The sequence below is a fragment of the Ornithodoros turicata genome, chromosome 4 (genome assembly GCF_037126465.1).
Source record: "Ornithodoros turicata isolate Travis chromosome 4, ASM3712646v1, whole genome shotgun sequence".
NCBI lineage: Eukaryota > Metazoa > Arthropoda > Arachnida > Ixodida > Argasidae > Ornithodoros > Ornithodoros turicata.
The window spans coordinates 10,536,686-10,561,055 of NC_088204.1; the positions used below are offsets into that span (position 1 = coordinate 10,536,686).

At 47.7% G+C, this 24,370-nt stretch overlaps 1 protein-coding gene across 3 annotated transcripts in view; it reads right to left on the reverse strand.

The window, feature by feature from the left end:
- The window catches only part of LOC135391010 (latrophilin Cirl-like), a 137,790-nt gene extending 115,388 nt beyond the window's left edge, over positions 1-22,402 (reverse strand). Inside the window, exon 1 of one of the 3 annotated variants that reach the window (XM_064621067.1) lies at positions 22,330-22,402. The gene's annotated coding sequence lies outside the window, so the exon portion shown is untranslated. Of the gene's footprint in view, positions 1-14,966; positions 15,343-22,329 lie in introns of those variants that run through there. The other 2 variants (XM_064621066.1, XM_064621068.1) reach the window with 2 other exon arrangements.
- Positions 22,403-24,370: the final 1,968 nt, after the last annotated feature.

Sequence of the window (24,370 nt, forward strand, 5' to 3'; positions counted from 1 at the left end):
GACAAGAAAGAAAGAAAGAAAGGAACACCGGGGAAGCAGTATGCGGATCGTAGAAGTCTTTAATTATAATGTGTGTGTGTGAGCGGTGTCTGACGGTTAAGCTAATACACCTCACCCTGTTTGTAAACAAATGACGTCATAATATTCGACAGCGCCACCAATTTGGTAGAGTTGAACTACGCTGGAAGCTAGGGGCGAACAAGGTCGCGCACGAAAGCCGCGGTCTTGGGAGGGGGGGGGGGGGGGATTGCGATGGTCCCTGAAAGGGACGCGACCTTCGGCCCTCCTTTTCTTGCAATAGGAGGCAGCCAAGAAGTGCCCATTCGTGGAACCCAGCCCCTCCCCTTCAGATCTGTTTCGGTTTCAGTCTGTCTACCAACGTAATGATGACGTCATCGATTACGTTACGCCGCCGCGCAAAGCATGCTGGTGGGCACCTACCAACCACGCCGACGCGTTATCAGCCGACGCGTTTTTCCCGCTTCTTGCTCACCACAGCAAAATATAAAAACCGGTCTTCTCGTTACGTCACATGTTTGTAAACAGAGGGTAAACAACGTCGTCTATTGGGAACAATTCTGTACGGATGTTGAATGCAAGTTGTGTGAAATAATGATCGTAAGTTGATCGAAATGAATTCACGTTACGCTCGAACAGGTGCTTTCGTCGCGCAAGGGGTTCCAGAAATCATCGAAAATGATCAAGATCGCGACGTCACGCTGTAGCTGGAGCAATATTTTCAGGGCATCTGGGATACCTGTCATCACGTGACAAAAACAAAGAAACTCGCAGTTATCTCTAAAGTCTTTCGAAACAGCGCGGATAAATTGGTCACAGTATATAGGCACACAGTCACAGGCGTGTCCTCAACATAAAACTCCCCCATTTTTTAGGCAACAGTATACCACACTCGTCCTGCTTTATCTGAGGGGATATACTCATTTTTAGAACTGTATTTTTTGTTTTTTTCTTTATTGACAGCTGCACAGGCTTTCTTGAAGACGAATGACATTTCTCTTTTTCTGTTTCTTTCCTTTTTTTCTTTTTTTTTTTACGGACCGCAAAACGCCGGCACTTCGACATTACACGCACTTTCAGCACGCGTTGGGAATGAATCTGTCCGCACGCACGCGCACGTAGGCTCCTAAAAATACATCTCGCTGTACAGACCCTTCGTAAATTTGAGCAATCTCCATGACGGCTTCATCGCACACGTACGATTATCCACAGTAAAAGAAAAAGAAAAAAACAACGTCATGCCCCCGAACCCAAATATTTCAGGCATCTTTTTCCCACGTGAATACCATATATATATATATATATATATATATATATATATATATATATATATAATGCATCCTCTCCAGTTGAGCTTCACAGAAAGAGGACCCCCCTGTATATGTGCCTCTTTCGTCTGCCACCAACGGACCTCTTCATTTCCTAGCTGTCGTCTGCAATGCAACCCACGATGACGTCTCCCTGGCTGACTGAGTGCGGGTCTGGTTTCCGCCAGAGCGCAGAGTCGCGGTTTCGAGAAGGGCAGCAGAGGGCGACTGCACCGCCCGGAGACAGAAGACCAACCCCGCGTTGAGATGAACAATAATTGCTGCTTGTCCCGATTGAGCTTGGCTGGATGGATCCGTTTTCAGGCCGCATATTTCAGGCATCGTATGACTGGGACGGTTAGATTACGTACGAGGTTGCTGTCTGTGGCTTCACGGCTAACGTTTTGTCTTGTTCAGCGCTCTGTCCAGAGAGCGAAAGTGAAAGAGCATGTGAAGGACTGTGTGTGTGAAAGTGAGAGTTGTAGTTGGCAAAAACAGAGCAGTGAGATTCCGTCTTGGGTCTTCCTCCAACAACAGCAGACCTTCATTCTCTCTCAATTTCAGCCTGTCGCCACATAGCATCTCAATGATAATTGATTAACGCATGATATTTCGTCGCGAGATAACAATGATCATGCATGGGCCGCGTCACAGTGGTCGTCGGTCAAAGAATTAATGTCGGCCACCCGAGGGTTCTTTAAAGGGGCACCAAAGTGCATAAAAAATTTCTTCGCGGTATGAAAGATCCCCGGAACAGTGAATAACAGTACCAATTGAGTAAGTTCCTCTTTCCTTCTTCCGACTCGGCGAAAGACGTCTAGGATACGTCACAGCCAGCGCACCCGACTGTCGAAGGAAGTATCGTACATAGAAGTATATAGGATGCAAGCCAGCTCATCTCCAGAAGGAAATATATCTTCTTTCTTTGTCCAACCAACGACGTCCGAGGGAAGCTCCGACTTGGCTGCGACGCGTAGAGATATACACTTCGGCCGAGAAGCACATTCTGCAGTACCGGCATCCAGAGCTACTACGCCCACTGGGAGCGGAGCAGTACAGGTCAGATTGCAGGTGCGCGCGAAGCTGGAGCAGTGTTGGGGCCGTTATAACAGCGCCGTTGTGTGATTGTGAAGTCCATCTTTGTATTGCATGTTCTACAATATCGCGGTTCCTGACAAAAATATGATTTCAAGTGAAGCAATACTTGTCACAAATCAAAATGTCATCTTCATTAGCGGATGTGATACTTCGCCATTCTGACGTATTCATTCGTCATTTTGACGTGAAACTCTTCCTTCCACATACAGTCAGCGCGCAACACAAAATAGGGCATAATTGTACTCCTCCCTGCTTTACAGTAGTCTACGAGACCGACAAAACCCTCGAGTGCCCATTTGACGCGCGTCCTAATCGCAGCACACGTCCTTTATTTAACGTCCCTCGCGGAAGACGGCGTGCCCATAAGAAGCTTGCATTATCAGCCAGGTGAACACACCAACAACAACAACAACCTCGATGAATGGATGATGATGATGATGATGTGGGATGTTTCTTTGCGTTTAATGAACACACGACCAACTGATCCACCGAAAACCAATACAACAATCGCCAAAATAAAGTTCGTGGTTGCCGTCGTGTTCAGTCTCATGCCATCAACGCACCAGCTCTTCCAGCATTCACACAATAACAATCCCAGCAAACAGAAAAAAAAAAAAAAAAAAAAGAGAAAAGACGGGGGAAAATTAACCCTTATCGTCCGCGACGGCGGAATCTCCACCAAGAAACGCAAGGTCGCGCTTCCGAGGATTCTCTCTTCATTCTACAGCCGCATACTACCGAAGTGGCGGTAAACGAGGCTCTCACAAACGCGACTCTGCCCTACCGACCCGGCCACACAGAAGACAATGAAACAATGCCGTGCTCAGGTACGCTCAGGTACTTGCGGGGCAAAAAAAGAATATCTGCGCGCGGGAAAGGACACCGTCTTCTCAACAAAGACAATGGAGGATGTCGCCCTGCGAGAAGATATGCCCGGTCCGCTTCCGTTGTCGTAACCGTCGCCGGTGTCATCACTGAGCGTCATTTTAAGTCATTGTTCCGACCCTTCATTTCGCCTAATCTGCGACGATAAGAGCTTCCCCGTGAAGTTTTCTGAAGCGGATGTTGACATATCATTCTTTCCCTTATTCTTTTCTGTACGAAGGGCTAGCGCCTGGAATGCGCTTTAATGTTACGTATATATCTGCGACGTGTTCGAGGCAGCCTTCATGGTGGAGGTTGAGGTCGCTTTCCGGTGTGGCACAGACACGCACCAAGAACCAACGTTACCAACAACCTTATCGGACGTGATGTCAAAGGAGACTCGAGTATGAAAGAAAACGTCATATTTAGTTTGAGTTTCAGAGAGTGCACGTGACCGCCTGAGTCTTTCTGTGTCGCGTGTTCCTTGCTGCCACCGAGATATTCCTTCTTCCGTTGCTCGTCAGCTAGTAGCATGACTTTGAGCGGCCCTTCCGCATTTTCTGACAAACTCTCCATCGTCTTTCTGATTAGTATACTCTTGGCATTTGTTCCGCGATATCTTCTCGGCATATGCGCCGCCCTCCTCCATGCGTATACCCGTCGAATGAAATGCGACATTCAACACGCGTGACTTCCAGGACGCAAATACCAAGACAAAATAAAATATTTAATAGCGCAGCAGCTAAAGGAGTAGAATTGAGGTAGACTTTGTGAGGTGGCGGCCCTTTGTAGGTGGTGGTGGTGGTGGCCCTTTGTAAAGAGTGTATCAGGTGGTGGCCCAATGTTATCGAAATCGTCACAAGAGGGCACTGCGCGAGTATAACGTACCCCGCGGCACCTATCTGGAAATTTGTTTTGGGCACGTAGGTTTCCTTCCCATTAAAGGGTTGCTGTACGTCTGAGATCTCGTGGTGCGTGCTCCTCTTATTCCGTCTCAGGTTTCATCCTCGTCAGTATACCGTATTTCCCGGTGTATAACGCGCGCGTTATACAGTAAAAAAGTGCTCTGAAGAGGTCCTGCGCGTTATACACGGAAACATTTTCGTACAGAGTTCCTTTTCTGGCCGGTGTCGTACAAATTCTATCCTCTTCCAGGGTGTGCTGTGAGTTTCTCACAAATCCCTTAGGGTCACAGTTGACAAAGCCGGCGAAAGGGCGCTGGACTTCATAAAAATTTATGATGCTGCTTAAGGATGCTATTGAGCAGTCAATAATTCTGAATTCATTTCAGAGGGCTGGCGTGATTGAGAAGGGACGCGAAACTAAATATGTTTCATATAAAACATATACATATATATATATATATTATACACCACCTTGGTTTACTGTGTATAGTGGTGGCAGTACAAAGGCTTGTAGCAACATAGCGGTGCGCGTTTCAAATTCGGCCCGGTTTTGGGGGGTGCGCGTTATACACCGGAAAATACGGTAAACCAGATGGCCTGCGTCCCTTCTTGCCTTTAAACACTTCCGAATCTGTGCGTACATGCCCAGCTTACATTTCTTTCCCTTGGCCAGGCGACAACAGAAGAAGGAACGAGACAGCGACGACGCAATCTTCTTCTGTTGTCGCCTGGCCAAGGGATATGTACCAACCGGCCCCATACACTATGTGTGTGGTTACCTTTCTTTCTCTATCTCTCTCTCTCTTTTCCAATGAAGACCCAGCAATGGACCAGACTCCCTTACAAAAACTTACCCCACCACGCAGCCGCTCCCCTAAACCTTCCCTCCCTCAGAAAACGGACCGTTTTATCACCGCTTCAACACATTGTATCAACAGCCGCTTCTAAACATAACGAACTAGCCACTATCATCAGCAGGTCGAATGTGTGTTTATAGCAGATCCCCATCCCGCGATCAATCTCTGCTCCTCCGCCACCCACCAAAGAGGAATACCAGCAGCCCTCTCATTTCAGCCTTTTTCCTTCATCAGACCGCTTATATCCTTCCTTTCTCTTCGCATGACACGCCGACAGTTTGGCTCAGCACTTATTTATGGCAGCCATCCCCGAAGCGACGAAATGCACGCCGCATACCTTTTGGAGAAAAACCCCCAAGATGTAACCCTCGCGTCTCCACTAAGTATGACAGGGCGCGTCATAACAGTTGCCCCTTGACGAAAGCCAGCTCCCATCACAGAAATCTCCGTCTCTTTCGTGATCTCCAGAAATAAACGGAGCTCTCGGCATTCTGGTAGGAATCTTGCGTTCTTTCGTAGAAGATTACCTCATTTAGTGTGCGTGACTATAAAGGAACCGCTGCCCACGAGACGTATATTCGCGTCTGAGTTTCATTGTCCTTGGCTGCATCGATTCAGTATCAGCACCGCGAATCAACTATGGCTACGGGCAGTGTGCAGGCGTTGATGAATGGAGAAAGGACAACAGGAAGGAGTGGGAGGTGAAAGGGACTAGTATGCGTCCGAGGCCGACTTCAGAAAGAGCTGTGTCGGTCTGGAAGGTGTGCCGGAAAGAAAACCCATGTGGAACCTCGGACGTTGGTGGTCGTCAAGGTCGTGCTGAAGACTGGGAGGTTGTGGGTTCGAATCCCAACACCGGCTGTGCTTGTCTGAGGTTTTCCCTGGGTTTTCTGAAGACTTTCCAGACGAATGTCGGCACCGTTCCCCCTGAAGACGGCCCAGGACGCATACTAACCCCCTGTCCTCCCACTCCTTCCTGCTGTACTCTCTCCATCTGTCCACGTCTGTACGCCGCTCATATAGCCACAGTTGCTTAGCGGCGGGTTTTAGACTATTCTACTACCCAGTCTCGACTTTGACCTCCGCCTGGTAGATAAACCACCGAGGAGAGAATGTTGTATCCATCTGGACAAGACGCTGACGTAGCATACTGCACAGCAGCACAACAAGAGCATACTGGGCATAACCGTACGGGTATACACGGGATTAACCTGCTGCACAGTTACTTCCTATAAGGGCTCCGAAGGCTACTCTTTTCTTTATTATATTCGAATGGGTGGAATTATACGGGAGCAGTTGTTTCATCGAACTGATGGGCTGGTGAGTCCAGCACCAGTGCTCCTTGGCGTTTTGCAGCCTTAGGTCCAGGAAGCGTATCTCATCTCCGGAAGGCAATTCGTGAGTGAAGCTCAACCCTTGTGCATTGTCTCTGAAGACTTCTATTATACCTTGGTGGTTGACGATTTCATTTGCTTGGCTCTTTTGACTTCTAAAATACAAGAAAGACACGTCCACAACCAGCAGTTCCGTTCAACAAGCAGGACAAGACAGCTGCTCCTCTACCCCGTCGATTAATCGCTGTCGACAAGAAAACATGTTCATACAAGAATGGGGCCGTCGATAGGTGGCGTTTCCTCATTGGGAAGTTTTAGAGAATCGTAAGCACCCTCCGATTCCGACTCCGTAGCGCTATAAGTCAATCCAACATCAGCAACGTGACGTCAGCCACATGCAAAAGAATCAGCCGATCATGTTTTCGGAAACGTTATATGGTGGAACTTCTCCGTTCCCCTAAAACTCTCTATTTTTGGAATACATACCTGCAGTTTCTCTCTCCCTCTTTTGCTCAAGAAGGCTGGCAATGCGGAGCGTGCTCTCATTGCTCTCCGCAAACGATTTGTCCAATCATCGCGGGAGATCGTTTGAGGGAACCAATCTGAGGCCTCTCCGCATAGTCGCCCTTCTTGAGAAGGAGAAGGAGAGGGAAGGCGTAGATAGCGTTTTTTCTATCGATCATACATCACGAACGGCGCAACGGATAAACCTCGTTCCTTTTGTGTTGGTGTCAAGGTAACGAAATATTTATTTCCGAGAGAAAGTTTTGCAATTTACCGTGTATTCACACGAGCGACATCCTCACGGAATATTCTAGTGGAAGTAAGAGTGAAAACACTGCTCACGGAGCCGAACCTCTGTCCCGTGTGACGTCGAGCATTCACACGGTGCCGGAATATCAGAAGCGGCGTACTGCGCACTTAGCAGACGACACCGTCAGCGTCTTTTCCTGTGTCGTCTGCTGCGGAATACCTTGCAGCTATGTCGGGGGATATTCCCCACGGTTGGCAGCACACGTGAAGACACGACGTTGAGAGCTCGCTATCACGTGACAGCAGAAAGCTATGACGTTGTTTTTCGCATATTCCAGTGTAGCATTGTGGGGAATGTCGCACGTGTTAGTGTCTCTTAAAATCTCTTCCGGTTGCGACTCAGCTCTTGTGTCGTGTCTCTCACTTTATACGTCCCTGTCGTTTCTCGCGCCGTGCTTTCCATCAAGAAGGAAATTAGGAAGAAAATGAGGAAGCCGATAGCACAACGACTCGCACGACGAAGACATCACGCTGTCGTGAGAAGCGTTCCACGACGACGATCAGCTCGCCACCGGTCCTGTGACGATTTCACGTGACATCCTCAAATAAACCGATCGTGCCAGTTTCTGTCGCAGATGGCCAGATCCAGAACACTCCGTCTATGCCTCGACGTTGTTTATGTCTTGCGACACGCGAGCAGAACGTTCGGAGGATCTGGCTGGAATAATAATGGCACCGGAGGGCGGCTGGGCTCGCAAGTGTGAGAGTGAGTTCGGCGAACTTGCGAATTCCAGAGGTAGAGGATATTATATCTCCGTCCAGGTGGGCAGTGATGACGGTGGAAGTGTTTTTTCGGCTTTGCCGATAGTCATCGAAGTGACATAACGAAGCTACAGGGGGCGTCGTCGTCGTGATAAGCAGCACACATATATATGTAGTAGCAAAGAGTACTTTTTTTTTTTTTTTTTTTTGCTACCGACGCGGTCTGACATTGTGCGGAACGACAAGATGGTCCGGCTATGTGGCCATGTATTCTGCCTGCAGCAATACATAAGCGGGACAATATTCTCTGCGCAGCGAGTGTTTCTCGGTTCCTTACGTCTCCCCTTTCCTTCTCCCCCTCTCTCCTTTATGCTTTCTTCTGCTTTACCCACTCTAACGGTTTGTTCGTTTTTATTCTCTTTTTTTTTCTCTATTTTTCCACCCGCAAATGCGTTTTGGAGTAGCCAGTCCTGACTGGGTCGGGACTAACATATCCATATTTTTCTTTCATTTCCAATTCCACACTCCGCGTACTCCCTTTGGGGCGGTTACGTCCCATTTCGCCTAATGCGATTTTGCTTAAGAGGGCGAGAGTGGTGCCTGCCTTTAGGCGAAATGGGATTGTTGTGCCATTTCATTAGGCGAAATGGGACTGCTAACAAGTGGGCCTTGCTATCTCTGATGGACATCAGCAGGGAACGGCTCCGCCCCCATGTGCGGTGTCTGGACACCTTACATAGTAATTGATCCAGTACTGCAAAAAAAAAAAAAAAAAAAAGCAGGGCGTCTAGAAGGATCGAGTGATGCGGTTCTGCATCAGAGCCAGGACCTGTGGCTCGACAATCTATACAAACTCTACTACGAACGGCACGTCATGCCTTATTGCCCTTTTCATCGAGCCTTGTGAATTGCATTGCAAGCAATAAAGTGCCTATCGATATTTTCCGACCGGTACATCAACTCAAAATGTCACAGTCTTCGCAGTGGTGCCAACCTCTATTGCCTTTTGCGCAACTTGGCGGATGTTGTAAGCTGTAAGTTGTGGTCGCCTCCTCCTGGATCCCAAACATCCTGATCTCATACGTAGATGCTGTCCGACATCTATAAAATGCACCATAACTGAGCATTGTCGTTGAACTATGTTCCTTATCCTTTAAAAATGTGCTCGGCTCCTTCGGGCCTGGTGTACATATGCCCATGTATATACGAAGAAGTTCGCGAATATAAAATAGATACAATGTTAAACACGGGAAACATGTTTTTTTCATGTTTGTATAGGCGATGTACGCACGATAGGAGTGCAACGAAAAACAGGCATTTCGATTAAAATGCGATCTTCAATTATGATCAAGAACAGGCGGCATCCAAGCGCCTTCTTTCTTCACGTGACACACCTGAGTAGGCGAACTCGAACCCCATGCAGCTCCGGAGGAGGGAACATGGCGAGGGATTGGGAGATAATATGATAAAACAGGTATTAGGCGAAATGAGAATTGGCGAAGTGGGAAGACACGCTTCGGGCATCCCCACTCATACATGCTTCCCCGTGTCTTCGCAGGCAGTGTAGAATAGCGTATCTTGCGAAAGTGGAGTAAAGTTATACATATGTGCACGTACATAAGCTTTTCATAGCGTACGGCCGTGACGTCACAGGCTTAACGGACGTGGGAGCAATTTGAATGCTTTACACTCCTGGTTAGATCTCCGGAAAACTCAATGGTACGAATGGCAATACGCTCGGACAGACACGCAGCACATTGTCGCAGATGAGGAATCCGTAGCTTTTATATAGGGCCATCGTTGGCGATAAGTTTTTGGCGAAACTCTTTCTCGAATGCTATTATATTTGAAAAAGCCTTTTAATATTCCGTGTTTTTTTTGTGTGTGTGTGTTTTTACCGTCATGGTTACACAATTCCAGTGTACTGCAAACACAGTGTGGCGATCACTGTCGCGTGGCGTTATCAAGCTGCCGACGGACTTGTTCGCCCCATAGAGTAACAGTAATGATAATAAACCAGTGAAGAAGATAAGGTGAGACGAGTGACGCGAAGAAAGTACGAATGCAAACTGCAGTTATGCAACGGGCACAAGCTAAGAACGAAGAATCAATCAATCAAGACCGAAGTCTACGACGATGGCAGGCAGGATGCAGATTTTCACGGATGCCTCTACGACATCATCCGGCTCCTCGTGTGCATTTGTTATCCCGGAGGCGAATATTGAGAGAGCGGTGCGGCTGTCTCACGTCACCTCTGCAACGGCCGCTGAACTTTATGGAGTCCTCTTGGCAATAAGTTTCATCAACTCACAATCTTCAGCTGCTCGCTGGACCATCTATAGCGACTCAAAATGTGCGTTACAGACCCTAGCTACCATGTTTACTACGGGATCTCTGGCGACACCAGCACAAGATGTCTTACACGCACACCATGCAGCAGTTTTAAAAGGTCATGACATCCAAATGCAGTGGATCCCTAGCCACTGTGGCATTGCAGGTAACGAGGCTGTGGACGCTGCTGCACGCCGGGCTCTTCAACTAAGGCGCGCCCAGGTGTTGCCCATTTATTTCACCAAGGGTGACGCGGGGCGAATGCTGAACGAGTTAAAACAAAGAATGTGCAATACCTCCTGGTTAACAGGATTGGCTCGGGATTCGCTTCTGTATAAGGTCGACCCAGGGTTACGCTTTCGAGTACCACCTTCCTTTACGCGACAAACGACAACTGTCCTACATAGGCTACGGCTCAATGTACCGTACAGCGCACGTCTCCTCTTCAAAATCGGAAAGCGAGACTCTCCGAACTGTAGTGAGTGTGGCGTTGTAGAGGATGTAGAACACATCCTTCTCAGGTGTCAGAAGTACGTCGCTGCTCGAAGGGCATTAGAGACAAGCCTCTCTCGTTTGGACTCCCGAGCCTTCGACATCACGAAACTATTAGGTCCTCCTTCGTCCGACAAGGCGCTAAGGGCACTTGAAGACTTTTTGCATGCAACCGGGCTTATGGACATCCTATGACACGGTGAATGTGTGATGTGTCCTGTGTGTGCCCCCGGTGATTCCGCCACTTTACTCTAACTTGGGCGCAGCTCTTGAACTTTTGACCTACATGTTGAACTCAATTATCATCTCTGTTCGTCTCTGGACATCATCCTTTTGCGTTTTCATCATCTCATCATCAGATTGAACTTTCTGTATTAAGTGTACTGGGGTAGCCAGTTTGACTTCGTCGAAACTTACATCCCCATTTTTTTCTTTACTCACATCACATCACATCACATCACATCTACGACGATTTTCTTCTGAACTCACTTCGAAGTAGAGCTCGGAACCGCACAACACACAAAAAATACCGAAAAGAGAGAGAGAGGGTCCTCCCTTCATACACAAGATCAATCGAACTCATCAAATCCAATAGCCATCCGTAACCGATCACCGCAGTGATACGAGAAGGCGGATATGAGAGCGCACGCGTTCTGCCCCTGCATTGTCCTCTTCTAACGCTTCACAAACCACATGGCCCGCGTCTTCATTTTGTGCGTGCATCGTCGAAAGAGGTTCCGGATTCGAACCCACGACCTGGCACGGATGAGAGAAAACTTTTCTTTTGACCACAAGGCAGTCGATCATTCAATTTCCGAGCGTGGTCAGAAGGCTGGTAGGATCCGGGTTCGTCCGACGCGCAAATTGGCCGCGCGGGGCGCCACCGGTCAGTCAAATTCGCCAGCTCCCGTCTTGGCTACCGGTTAGAAAAGAAGCAGAAAGGCGAAAAAAAGAAGAAAAAAGAAAGGGCAAGCCGATCGACATCATCTCTGGGCACAGCCCAAGAAGATTTTTCGTTTTGCTTCGCATTACATATGCGTTACTGGTTTGCGTGAGAATTTCGCACCCACCTTGTAGTGATCAACCAGTTAAACTCGTCCGAAGTTTTGTTTGCGCGCGCGTGCAATATGCATTGAACTGGTTGTTCGCTTCTTTATCGAGGCAATGGTTCAAGGGAAGTCGGGAACTGTTTAATATCGGCAAAATGACCTTCAGTGATCGCACGCTGGTGAACACTGCTGAAAGTTGGGAAGTGCGAGAAAACTTCGCGCATTTACTTGCGGTTGAAGACCTCCGGTGAATTTCGAGTTCGTGATGTTGAAACGTGCCGGCTGGTCGATATCTTCATTTTAGTTCAGCTTTTAACATTCATCTAAGCCTTTTTTTGAAGGTCTACACGCAAGGCATTTTTTTGTTGCTTTTTTTTTACATTTTTAGCACGACAGAAGGGCTGTCCTTAAACACTGATCCGAAGTTTTACCGGAACATATCAAAACGTACGTTACGCCAAGACGCAAGAACGTACAAATTCATAACCTTTTACAGTTATCCGACAATGTATACTGTTTGTATACCGCCCTCTAGAGGGCGCTATCTAACAAAAGGCGAGACTGCTGCCACGATGTATGCTCGGCGAAGTACGGTGTTTTTAGTTTTCGTCCACTGCCTTTTCATATTTAGAAGACGACTAACCTTGAAAATATGGACATTAGTGGAATACGGTACAAATAATATGCGTACGGTACAAGAACCTGGAACACACTAAACGAATGCTGAGGACGATTAGGGTTAAGGCCAGGACGGTCAAGAGCTGCAATATGGCAGCGAATCCGCAAGCGACTGTCACTTGTACAAAACTTACCACTAATGACAGATACAGAGCCACGACTAACGTCCTTGACACCTCGTTCTTTCCCGTTTCTCTTTTACACTCAGAGATGCGACAGATGATGGTAATCCCTCGAGAAAGGAGAATCTTGAGCCGTTTCTCAATAAAACACCGCATTTCGCCGAGCAATTAATCGTCCTGCCAGTTTAATCGGACGACATCTGCGAAAAACCACACACACACACAAAAAAAAAGAGAAAGAAAAAGATATCTCCCCACTTCGCGAAAAATATACTCCGCTTACCACCGCCTCTACACTTCACTCTGGAAGAAAAATGGAAGAAGAAAAAAAGTTGTTAATTATGGTCGCCGACTTAACACCGAACCCCTTTCTGCCTTCCCCACAAAAACCACCTCTCTTTCGCGCACACAGATTCCTAGTTTATTGTCTTTTCTTTTTCCTTCTTATCTTTTTTTTTCACCCCACCACTCTCGCTACCACCACGAGCCCCATGCGCTAAGCCAGAAAAATTCCTCTACGTCCAACGCACTGATTCATGTCCAATCCGCCAACCGAGGCACCCAATTAATTACGTTCTAAATTACCCAGCGGGGCGGCTCAACTGGTCACAGCAACATATACCGAGCGAGAGAAAAAAATTAAAAGAAAAAAAAAAACGCCCCAAACTAACAAACAAAAGCCTCGGTGCGCCAGCCGCCCAACCGCGAGCAGATCCGCAAAACCTGGGAACCGGTTTCCGAAACGCCAAAACAAAAAAAAAAAAAAATAACTTGGATGAAAACGGCAGAAGCTCCGGATCTTTTAGCCTCGTGGATCCTACGGATCATTCCGGCAACTGACACCCGACGTAATTTGCAGCCTGCAGAGCGAAGAGAGAAAGCGAGGGGGGGGGGGGGGAGAAAAAAAAATCAGTTCTCTTTTGTAAGGCTGGCTGGCAAGCAAGCAAACGAGCGTTGCTTGTGCACAAAATCTGACATGCCGCATAATCAGGTGTGTGCCTTCCTTTTGTAGTTCTGAAAGGGGAGTTGTTTGAAGGGTAGCCCAAGTGGTCAGCTCGAGGTAGGAGAAGGGCAGGACAGAACCGGTCAACAGCTTTATAACGCTGGCATCGAGCGAGGTTCAGGCGCACACACGCATGGTTGTTTTTTGTTTTTCGTTACTGGTTTTATCGTTCGATTCGTTTGTTTGGTAAGCGTAACCAGTGATCTGACCAGGAAGACCTCGCTACTATGGAGCTGCTTACCGGCAGTTGGAACCGCACTGGTAGACAGATAGTGCTTCGAAACCGACTTTGATAGGACACAGTACCCTCATCTCGCGGGGGCAAAACTGCCATCCTAACCACAGAGCTACCGAGCTATTGCCTTCCTCCATTTTTTGTAGACTTTTCCCCTCTGATCTTTCGATCATGTTACGTTCAGAGGTCGTCTCCCTGCCGCGATAAAGAAAACGCAAACCGAAACAAAACCATTAATAGTAGAATTCGTACTTTAATCTGAACGCATAACATTAGCTGCAATGAACACGTAATTCGTCGCGTAGTCGATATCTAGACGTCCAAGTTGCACTAAGTCCGTACACATTCCAGCAATGTAATTAGTATGCGCGTCACCTCGGAACGCTTATCGCTGGATGTGTACGTAATGCTCTTATCTTTGGTTCGAGCAGTGACAGGTGGATGACACAGCTACTGGCTACTGTGCTTAGTTGCAACGGATGTCTGCACGTAACCGTATTGCTACGTTACGCGTGATCAACAGGACAGGCATTTGAAGCTGTTCGTTCTTTCTCCAAGCATACCATAAAGATAGCAGACAATCACAACAATGGCAGTGCCAACAGCCGATATACGCGCATGCCAACGTGCTCATGCAACTGGTAAACACACAAGTGCGTAAACATACGAAGAGTGGTGCGTGACAAGTCATGATATATGCTACCGATAAGCAAACAAGTCATAATAAGAATGCCAACACACGTGCAAACGAAACAGCTCAAACTGATCGGCGCATTAAAGATTCGAGAAGCAAAGGACTACAGGTCGAAAATCCAGTACCGAAACACGACATTTCAAAAACAAAGTTATTGACAGAGCGGCATGCACAGGTACGCCTAAATGACGTTTATATTGGCGCTTTACAAAACACCCTACGAACAGACGGAGCGTTCTTCGTGTGAGCCCAAGAAAGAGCGCTCCCGTTTACGCAGCGTTTACAACATTATCTCTATTACGGCATACAGAAAATACAAACACCGCAAGCTTCATAGTATCAAGTCTGAAGCTAGCCAGACACCGGGATCCTGCCCAGGAGACGGCGAGTTCTTCGACCGATAAAGCCAACGGCGAGCGCAATCAAAACAAACAACAGCGTGTCGAGCTCAAAGTTTGACTCACCTCAGAAGATTAGCAAAGCATCCCAATCATCCGGAGGCCAGAACCGTATTCCACACAATCCTGATTACGGGATTGTTTGCTCTAAAAATCCATCCATAGGCACAACACCATTTGAAAACCACTTTGCAGAAACCACGATGCTACAGGAACCTGTTGTGTTCTCGGCACACTACGACGGTAAATTTCGGTCTGTCAACTGCACGATGATATTGCCATACCGAATCACAAACACAACCTTCGAAGCACGTCAACTGAGGTACTCCAAGTCTGCAAACGATTCAGTATAGCGGTGGAAAAATTGATGCAAATACTACACCTATTTACCTCCACTACACAAGACACAACCGCACGGACGCGCGTCGATCACAAACTGACTTCATGCAGACGACACAACCGCCCGCCAGGGGACGAGGGAGCTACAGAGGCAGCCAATAAGCGTCGGGTTTTCGTAAAAAGACGCCGATGGAATGTCTCTCATTGGACGGCTCTCTCGCGGAACGTACTGTGGGGGGTGAGAGTACGTACTCTCGTAATGGCGGTGTGCGAGCAACAGAAGGCAAGCGGAGAGCAGAAGGACCGCTCCGGGCCTCAGCGTCATTTTTTCTTACCTCGCACTCTGATCCGGGTGCGAAGGCTCTTTGCCTTTTCCCTTTTGTTTTTCCGTGCTTTTGGCCAGCACGATTACTTACTGCGGACGGCTTGATTTCCTACCGGGAGAAACAGTCACGGACGTCCCGGTTAATCAAACAGACAGACGCGTCTGGTGGGCAGGAAATGAGAACATGTTGCACCAATACCCATTGATGTGACCACTCCTTATCTCCCCGACAGCTCGGGAGCAATGCGAGAGCTTTTATCTTCCACCCGCTGGAGCAAATTGTCGTTCGATATCTCACGATCTACCTCACTCCAAACGTGTTTCTCTCTTTGAAGAGAAAAGGTGGTGATGATGATGATGATGATACTTTCAGGCTTTACGTCGCGAGACAACTCAAGCGAAAACGAACAACAACGCTAATTGTTCGAAGCATTGCGTTGAAAGTGTACTATGATCATGAGCGTGACTTGATTGATTGATTGATTTAGATACCAAAAAATCGAGATGTGCTTGAATGGTTAATTTCAGCACACTTGTAGGTTCTACGGGGTACGCCGAAGTGCCTCAGCGAATGCTTTTAATGCTCAAATGCTCTAAAATAAAGTATTAAACATGTTCGAGAAACGTTTCAAAGTAGTAGGGCGATTTCAGGCAGGGTGGTCCGGTCGACCTCTCAGATTTTTTTCGTTCCAATATATATTGAAGCTTATAGTATACGTCGGAAAGGGGGAAAAAAGAGAGAGAAACACAATCAAGGATCCCGCGATGAGGGAATCACACACGTAACATGAAAAACGGTTAGGAGCAACTAAGATTTCAATCAATTTGAACAAGAACTTTCGTGCAAGAGACTGCACTTCTTCAGGTTCAGAAGAAGTGCAGTCTCTTGCACGAAAGTTCTTGTTCAAATAAACCTTACTTGCTCCTAACCGTTTTTCATGTTACGTGTGTGAAGCTGAGTACTTAGAAAGTACATTGGCCGGGGAAATAGCTTAAAATATCTTATAGTTTTTTTTTTTTTTTAAATAACGTTCAAGACTGACCGTTTCGAGCACTGCGCTTCCTCGCGATTTTCGGGCCTCGCGTCTTCGTAGCTATTAGAACCACGCAGTTAATTTTTTCCGCGCTTATTGCCCGCTGCTGTACTGTTTGCTCTATCATTGAGGTTCTAGGTTTTGCAGGTGCCCAGATAAAGAATCGCAAAGTCGCCTGGTTTGAAAAAAAAAATCAGTTTTTCGGCGCGTAACTGCTTTTCACCAAATACGAGAGGGTTAACATGAGAGACATCATTCAGTTCGTCTTGTGCTCGTCAACTAAGAGGTCTGGGGCAGCCAGTCTGACTTTGTCGGGACTTCAATCCCCCCTTTTTTTTTTCTTCTTCTATCTCATCACATCCCATCACGATGAAGCACGCGTTCCCGAGTACGTGGGTATAGAATGGACAAAATGATGTTCGAATGAATGTCGTCTGAGGCGTAAATGTTGTGTTTTGTGTTGGTGTCAACGAAATGACATCTTTTGTGTCAGTAGGGGGAAAAAATGCTCTTAATATGCCCTTTTAACAATATTTCGCGGGACTTTAAACTCGTGGGGAAATGAACGAGTGCCGGAAATTCGCGAAAAATGCTGCTTTTACAGCAACCGGTAGCATCTTCGATATGAAATCGTACGGTGTGGGTCCCAATGCCAGTACCGGTGCCCTCTCATCGACGGCCGTTCTTTAATTTTAATCTGACGAGCCCGAGGGAATTTGCCAAGAATTTAATGTCGAGGATTCACGTTAGCAGAGATAATCGCCACTCCTGTCAGAACAGAGACGCAGCCTCATTCTAAGACACTGTGGGGAACTTACTCCTCCTGTGGTGGACCAACTCTACTCTACTCTACTCTACTCAGAAAGTGTGAAGCAGGAGAAGAAGAAGAAGAAAGCACCGTTAGAAGGGTCGTTTGAAAGGTACGACGATACTTGTCTTGTTCGATATCTTTCTGCCCATTCGAACTACGGTGTCCCTGACCTCTTGTTCCCAACACATTGGTGGTGGTGGTGGTGGTGGTGGTGGTGATAGGGCTTGCCGTTGTCGGCCTCACGTATGTGGGCAACGTCACGACTCACGCCCTGGGGGAATGCGCGTCCTGGGCCGACTTCTAAGGGAACTCTGCCGACATATGTCTGAAAGCGTCTGAGGAAAACCCAGGAAAAACCCCAGACAGCACAGCCGGCACCGGGATTCGAACCCGGGTACCTCCCAGTCTCGACTCCCAACACATTCGCGGGAAACGCCGGGGAAGAAACTCTCACCAACTAACAGCGACAGAATCAAAGGAAAGGCTGCAGACGAGTCGGACGTGTGTTATACGGGCCCGCAGTGGAGGGTATGGAAGCTTACGTGCGAAAAGACAATCAAGGTGCGCAGGAACAGCAAGTCGCACCAAACTGTCGTCAGCTCGCGCGGGGTTCATGGGTGTGAATGAACTGGTTTTCAAACAGACGGATTCCAACCAGGGCTGCACGGTTTCGCTTTTGCGCCAAATTGACTACTTTCTGACTGTCGTGGCGCCTAAATTTGTGCAATGACGACTTGGCTATTTTCTGGCTGCTTCTTCGCACTACATTTGAGACGCATGTGCACCTAAATACGGATGTGTTTTCAGTCGGTGCACCACATAATGCCGAATTACGCACTGTAAGTTAATTCCCGTTTCCCTTGACGACCGGCCCTCCTCCAGTCGGTACTATGTCCCTCGGACATCAGTTTTCTTTGTCTGCTGGCGTTTTAACGCTTGTTAGAGAGTGTTTCATTCAATATATGATGCCTGCACTTTGTCGCTACTGAACTGGCTACATACAAGGGAAATTGGCTACTTTTGGCTACTTTCTCATGGCGCGCTGCGCTGACACGATTCCTTCAGGAATCTAAACTCCTGGGCATTCTCTGATACGTCCTATGCGCAACGATTAGTGAAGGAGCTGTTTATTCTGTATTTTTTCATAATTTTCTGTGTCTCAGCTGCTTGTATCCCCTTTTGTTTGCTTGATAGCTTTTGGGAATAGCAAGCCTACACCGTGGCTAAGCTTTCCCTTCTCTTTTTTACTTTGTATTACACATATCCCCCCCTCCCCTCATGGCGCGTTGGCGACTTTTCAGGATTTTGATCTGGCAGCCCTGATTTCAACACGTATCATTTTCGTTGAAGCTTGTGAAACTTGCGTTGTCATTGACTGAGATCAACATTGCTGAGCTGCATTTTCCCATACATGAAGAACAGTCACCCGAAAACTTGATTTCAGTTCAACCGAAACAAATTATTGTGTATTTTTTTTTTTTTTACATCCTAGACAGACGGAGTTTTGCTTTTCGCTTCAGACACCCCAACATCACCTCACACATGAGTAACAAACAGCGCCGGCGGTCTCGAAACTGCGGCGTAAACACTTGGTTGCTTTGAAGTGCCACTGCTGACCAAACCTGGTGTCATGTTCTAGTCCCAGAGCTAGGACCGCACAGCAATATCCCTTCGGGTGGTGTTGTACTCCAGTATGTAGGTTACAGATGAGGTTCCACGTTTTCGGCCGAAAAATGCCGAAAAACACCTGCCAATGATCCTCCTACTGATTATAGCTGCTGTTTTTCTTCTGTTATTCTTTTTTTGACGCGAACGTCTTAAAATGCCGAAAATATCCGCATTTTACAAAACATACAAATGCCGAAAAACACCGGGCGAATCTTCCCAGGAATAAATGCCCAAAACTCGGAACCCTAGTTACAGAGTTGGAGTGCGTGTAAAGGGTATAGGTTCCCCATATACTTGATGACAACACACACACTGAACCTGGTGTCTTCAAAATCTTACCGGACGGATGCCACTGCAGTACACTTGTCTCACAGTGTATTCTCCCAAAATATTCTTTCTCTGTGTGAAGCGGAAGTGTCATATAATTAATGTTCCAGTTTTTAGAAGTATGACGTCATCAAGAGCGCAAAGCGTCTGGCTACATTAATCCACGAAGGTGGATTTTAGGCTGGAGCGCGCAGTACGCAATATCAGCCGCGGTATCCACCCGATACAGAGGGGACAGCCACCAAGTTCATCATCGTTTCCTTCTCTTCACCACAGCTGCTGGCAGACTTCCAATGTTGAGTGGGGAGCGGAGACGCTCGCGCTGCTGTTAGGAGGCGCTGTAATGTTCAATGAGGGCAGTTATATTTTACGAACTCCTTATTTGAGCGACATTGATTTATAATACGAAATAAAATAAACATATTTTTATTGTTATCATTATTCCGTACTGACATTTTGATTACCGCCGCCAGGGTTGATCAGCCGGGGCTCAGCCAGCGCTTCTATGGGAGCACTTCGGCGCCACTCACTTACGCGAGTTCTTGGGAGCCGTCAAATATGGCTTCATTCTTCCGCACCAAGAGGGAAACACGAGATAGAGATTATACGACAGCTAGGTTATATACCTTCGGTGATAGAACGCAGAGCATAACGCAAAACGAAGTACCTGCCGTAATGATCATAGTTTATCTGCGATACTTCGTCCCAGGTTAAACTGATACGTGTGAAATAAAATAGACCTCGACCCCGAGAAATGTCATCATGACGTTGGAAGACGGACTGAAACCGAAACAAATCGGAAGGGGAGGGCTGGATTCCACGAATGGGCACTTGTTGGCTGCCTCCTATATACCTCTCTCTGTTTGTAAACAAATGACGTCATAGTGTTCGACAGCGCCGAAAGGGACGCGACCTTCGGTCCTACTTTTCTTTCAATAGGAGGCAGCGAACAAGTGCCCATTCGTGGAACCCAGCCCTCCCCCTCCGATTTGTTTCGGTTTCAGTCTGTCTACCGACGTCATGATGACGTTTCTCCGGTAGAGGCCTATTGAAAGAAAGGTTGGACCGAAGGTCGCGTCCCTTTCAGGGACCATTGTAATCCCCTCAAGACCGTGGCTTACGGGCGCGACCTTGTTCGCACCTAGCTTCGAGCGTAGTTCAACTCTATCAAATTGGTGGCGCTGTCGAACACTATGACGTCATTTGTGTACAAACAGGGAGAGGTCTATTGTTTGCACCGATGTGAACCTGGCTTCTAAGTTTTGCAGCAAAGGGAACAATGGATGCGCAGCGCGAGTGCCAAAACTTATCTGGCTCTGACGTCACCGCAAGCGTCTCTGCCAATCAGGCAGCGCGGGAGAGGTCACGTGCTTATGACTACCAGTGAGAATGGCCGCAGCTCGGGCGTCACCAAGCTCCGAGAAATAGCTACAACTCTGCCTCTCTCTCGTGCGCGTCTCAGATGTCTCAGAGCTTGACGCGGGATGTGTTCGAACCACGACCTACTAGATTATAACGGCCATGTCATAGGCACCCCTTCCCAGCGCCGCATTTGGAAGCTAGCGGTGGCACTACTCATCGGCCCGGTTATTGCTTCCTCAATTTCTACAATACTTTGTACTTCAGCTTACCTTAGTATTTTTGTACAAGCGGTGCATGTCCCACAGGCGATGCTGCTTTCCAAAGGTGATTATCCTCTTAATTCTACGCGTTCGCGTTGGAGCTGTTGCTGTCGTCTGCTACGGTGGTGGTGGTGGTGGTGGTGGTGGTGGTGGTGGTGGTGATAGGGCTTGCCGTTGTCGGCCTCACGTATGTGGGCAACGTCACGACTCACGCCCTGGGGGAATGCGCGTCCTGGGCCGACTTCTAAGGGAACTGTGCCGACATATGTCTGAAAGCGTCTGAGGAAAACCCAGGAAAAACCCCAGACAGCACAGCCGGCACCGGGATTCGAACCCGGGTACCTCCCAGTCTCGACGTGACATGGTAGTCGTGACATGGTAGTCTGCTACGGTAATCGTACGTCCGCTTCTGCGGGCTCAAAATTCAAATTTCCAATGTCCAATCATGATGTAGATCTCGCGGGCCGATGAGCCTGGCGGATCGTGCGGACGGGCTCCTCATAGGGGTTGCCGATTATGACATGGTCGTTACAATCTAGTAGGTCGTGGTTCGAATCGCCTCTCCAACTGACTGCTCGCCACCTAGCGGATCCCAGCAGAAGCACTCAATGAACGATAGCAACAGCGGAAGACTGGTATCTTTCGCGCTGACCCGAAACTGCCGAAACTTCCCTTCGTGTGCGATGGAGTTTCGTGGCTTGCAGAACTCAAACAGCAACAGCACTGCTAAATTTCGCAGTGCAAAAAAAAAATAGTGCGGAAAAGGATATTCAATGTCGAGAAAGGGGGGGGGGGTATAGTTTATCTAAAGAAATAAAAAAAAATAAGAAAGAGAGGGCGGTCTGCCTGCCGAGAAGGGGAAAAGGAAAAAAATGCACTATCGCAGGAGCGATGTGAACGAAAACAACGAAGACTGCGGCAAACGACACGCGATTTATGTTATTTGTAGCGTGTCGTGGAAGAAGGCATGAAGCAGGTATTGACTTATTAATCGGCCATCATTATTTTCTCCGCCATCTTGAAGACGACGCGAGCGCATCTACAGGTAGTTGGAGAGGCGAATACGGAACGTGGAAAAATAATAATTATTTCCCCAGAGGCATGGCGTGGCAGTACATCGTGTGATGAGCCAGAGATATCAGAGCGCCACAACCCCTGAAAATAACTGCCCAGTTATTCCAAAAGTGGATCAAATCTTGGTCCTGCGCCCAGGTTGGTAACATCGCCATCCCGCGAGACCAGTGAGTGACTTCTCGTTCAGGAAGGACAAGACGCGCGACCATAGGACGCAAAGACAACATACCATTTTGGGGAGGACGTCCAGGAGAGATGTGGTACGTCAGCACGCCATGGGACCGGGGGCTCATCTAAACGTTCTGGAAAGAAACGGACAACACTTTGTCAGGCACCAAGTTCCTGAGAATCCCGCTTCTGGTCACGTTTGGCATGGGACCCCCCCCCCCCCCCCACACACACACACACACACATCTCCCTTGTCCATTGACGTATCCTCCCGAGTGGTTGGTTGGTTTCAATTTCGGTATCGCTATACTGTTACAAGTCGGTGTTCTCTATCAGGAATTTTTCGCAGACGATTCCAGCTCTCACATGGCAACCGTCGGCGATATTGAATGTTCTTGAACGTTGTTTTCCCATTTTGTTGAGCGTTGCATGCCGCTCTTGAGTGCCTCGTTCAACGTGCGATGTGAATGCCGTTTTCGCTATCTTGTTCTTTTACCCTCACACGAAAACGACTGACTTTCTTCAAACGACCGGTGTCCCTTTATTGGTAATCAGCCTACGGCTAGAAGTAACGCTACTGTAATATTGTGTCCGCTCGAACCGTGCAGGGTGCGGACGTTGGGCACTGCAAGGCAATAACCGCAGGTACACGAAAAGGAGCAGAACGCAAACACTCGAACGGAGTCTATGTCACGATGTGACAGCTTGTAGAGAAAGGTAAAGTCATGTGCAGCTGGTAAGCGGTTGCAGTCAGAGGACGCATGAACAACAACAAAAACAACAATGCGAGAAAAATAAAAAAATAAAACTCGTTAGAGTGTTAGCCCGAACGATGGGCAAGACACGTCAACAACACAACACGAAGGCTCAAGGCACGAAGGCTTTTGATCCTTCAAGTTGTGTTTGCTTACATGTCTTGCCCATCGCTCACACTCTAAGAAAGAAAGAAAAAAAAGGAGTGTTTTTACTCTTTTTGGGGACTAAATGCCTTGCCACAAAAAATAGACCCTTTCGGGAGTAAATGAATGTCACAGTGTGGAGACTGCATTTCACGCTCTGTTCTAAGAGTCCCAGGTACATAATTCGCGTGCATGCATGAAAATACTTTGAATCATACCGTCAACTGTGATATATCGAGTGATATGAAATCTTGCGACATACATAGGGCACAATTTGCGAAGAAAGACCTAACCGTTTCTTACTCTGCGCGGGTGGAAAATTGTTAAGTTGCCTGCGTTATACAGCCTTGTGCCATCAAATTGACCGAGAGGACATATTTACGTAGACTGTGGCATTATGAAGACCATTCGCGAAGTTGAGTGACTATTTGCAGTCCCGGGTAGTAAATGTTAGGGTTAGGGGACTAAAATGCGGGAGTAATTGCCATCTAGGGGACTAGAAGCTGCAATTACTCCCCATTTTCTCCTTGTTTCCTTAGACTGCAGGCTCGCCCATCATCGTGGAGTTTATCCACCAGCTAGCTTGCATCTACGCCATTCTATCTCGTTAGAGTGTGTACAACCATAAATAACTACAGAGAGATAAAAAGAGACGACGCTTTGGACGAATTCGACGAAACAAAACCGTGAGTTCTCGTGTAAGCACACAGAGACTGACCCAGTGCTCGGAAAGCGGGCTAGCTATATACGCTTCCGCGCCTAATTCTGGCGCCTATCCATCATTCGCCTAATCTGTTGACGGCGCAACTGAGTCACGAGGACAGAGCGCATCTGCCGGAGGAAACCCAATCGCGCTTGTGCAGGCACTTTTACAAAAAAATCGAGGGGCTCATTTCATTGGAAGTAAAGTTGCTAGTGTCAGGAAGCAGAAATAGACAAAGAAAGAAGGCTGAAATATATCCGCCAGTAAGGATTCCAGATTGTTTTCAATCATTCTGTAAGTAGAAAATACTGCCCTTGTCGGACTTCGCTCTTCAGCCTCTCCCGTTGTAAAAATAACAGAAGCGAGAGACATACAGGATGAAAGAAAACATGCGACGCGGAAGAGATTGGCCTACTAAAAGTGAAAAAACGGGAGGAGACATGGATGGGAAGGTAGCGCCCTCTACGATGAGACCTCGGAAACTGCGTTGGATAGCGTAA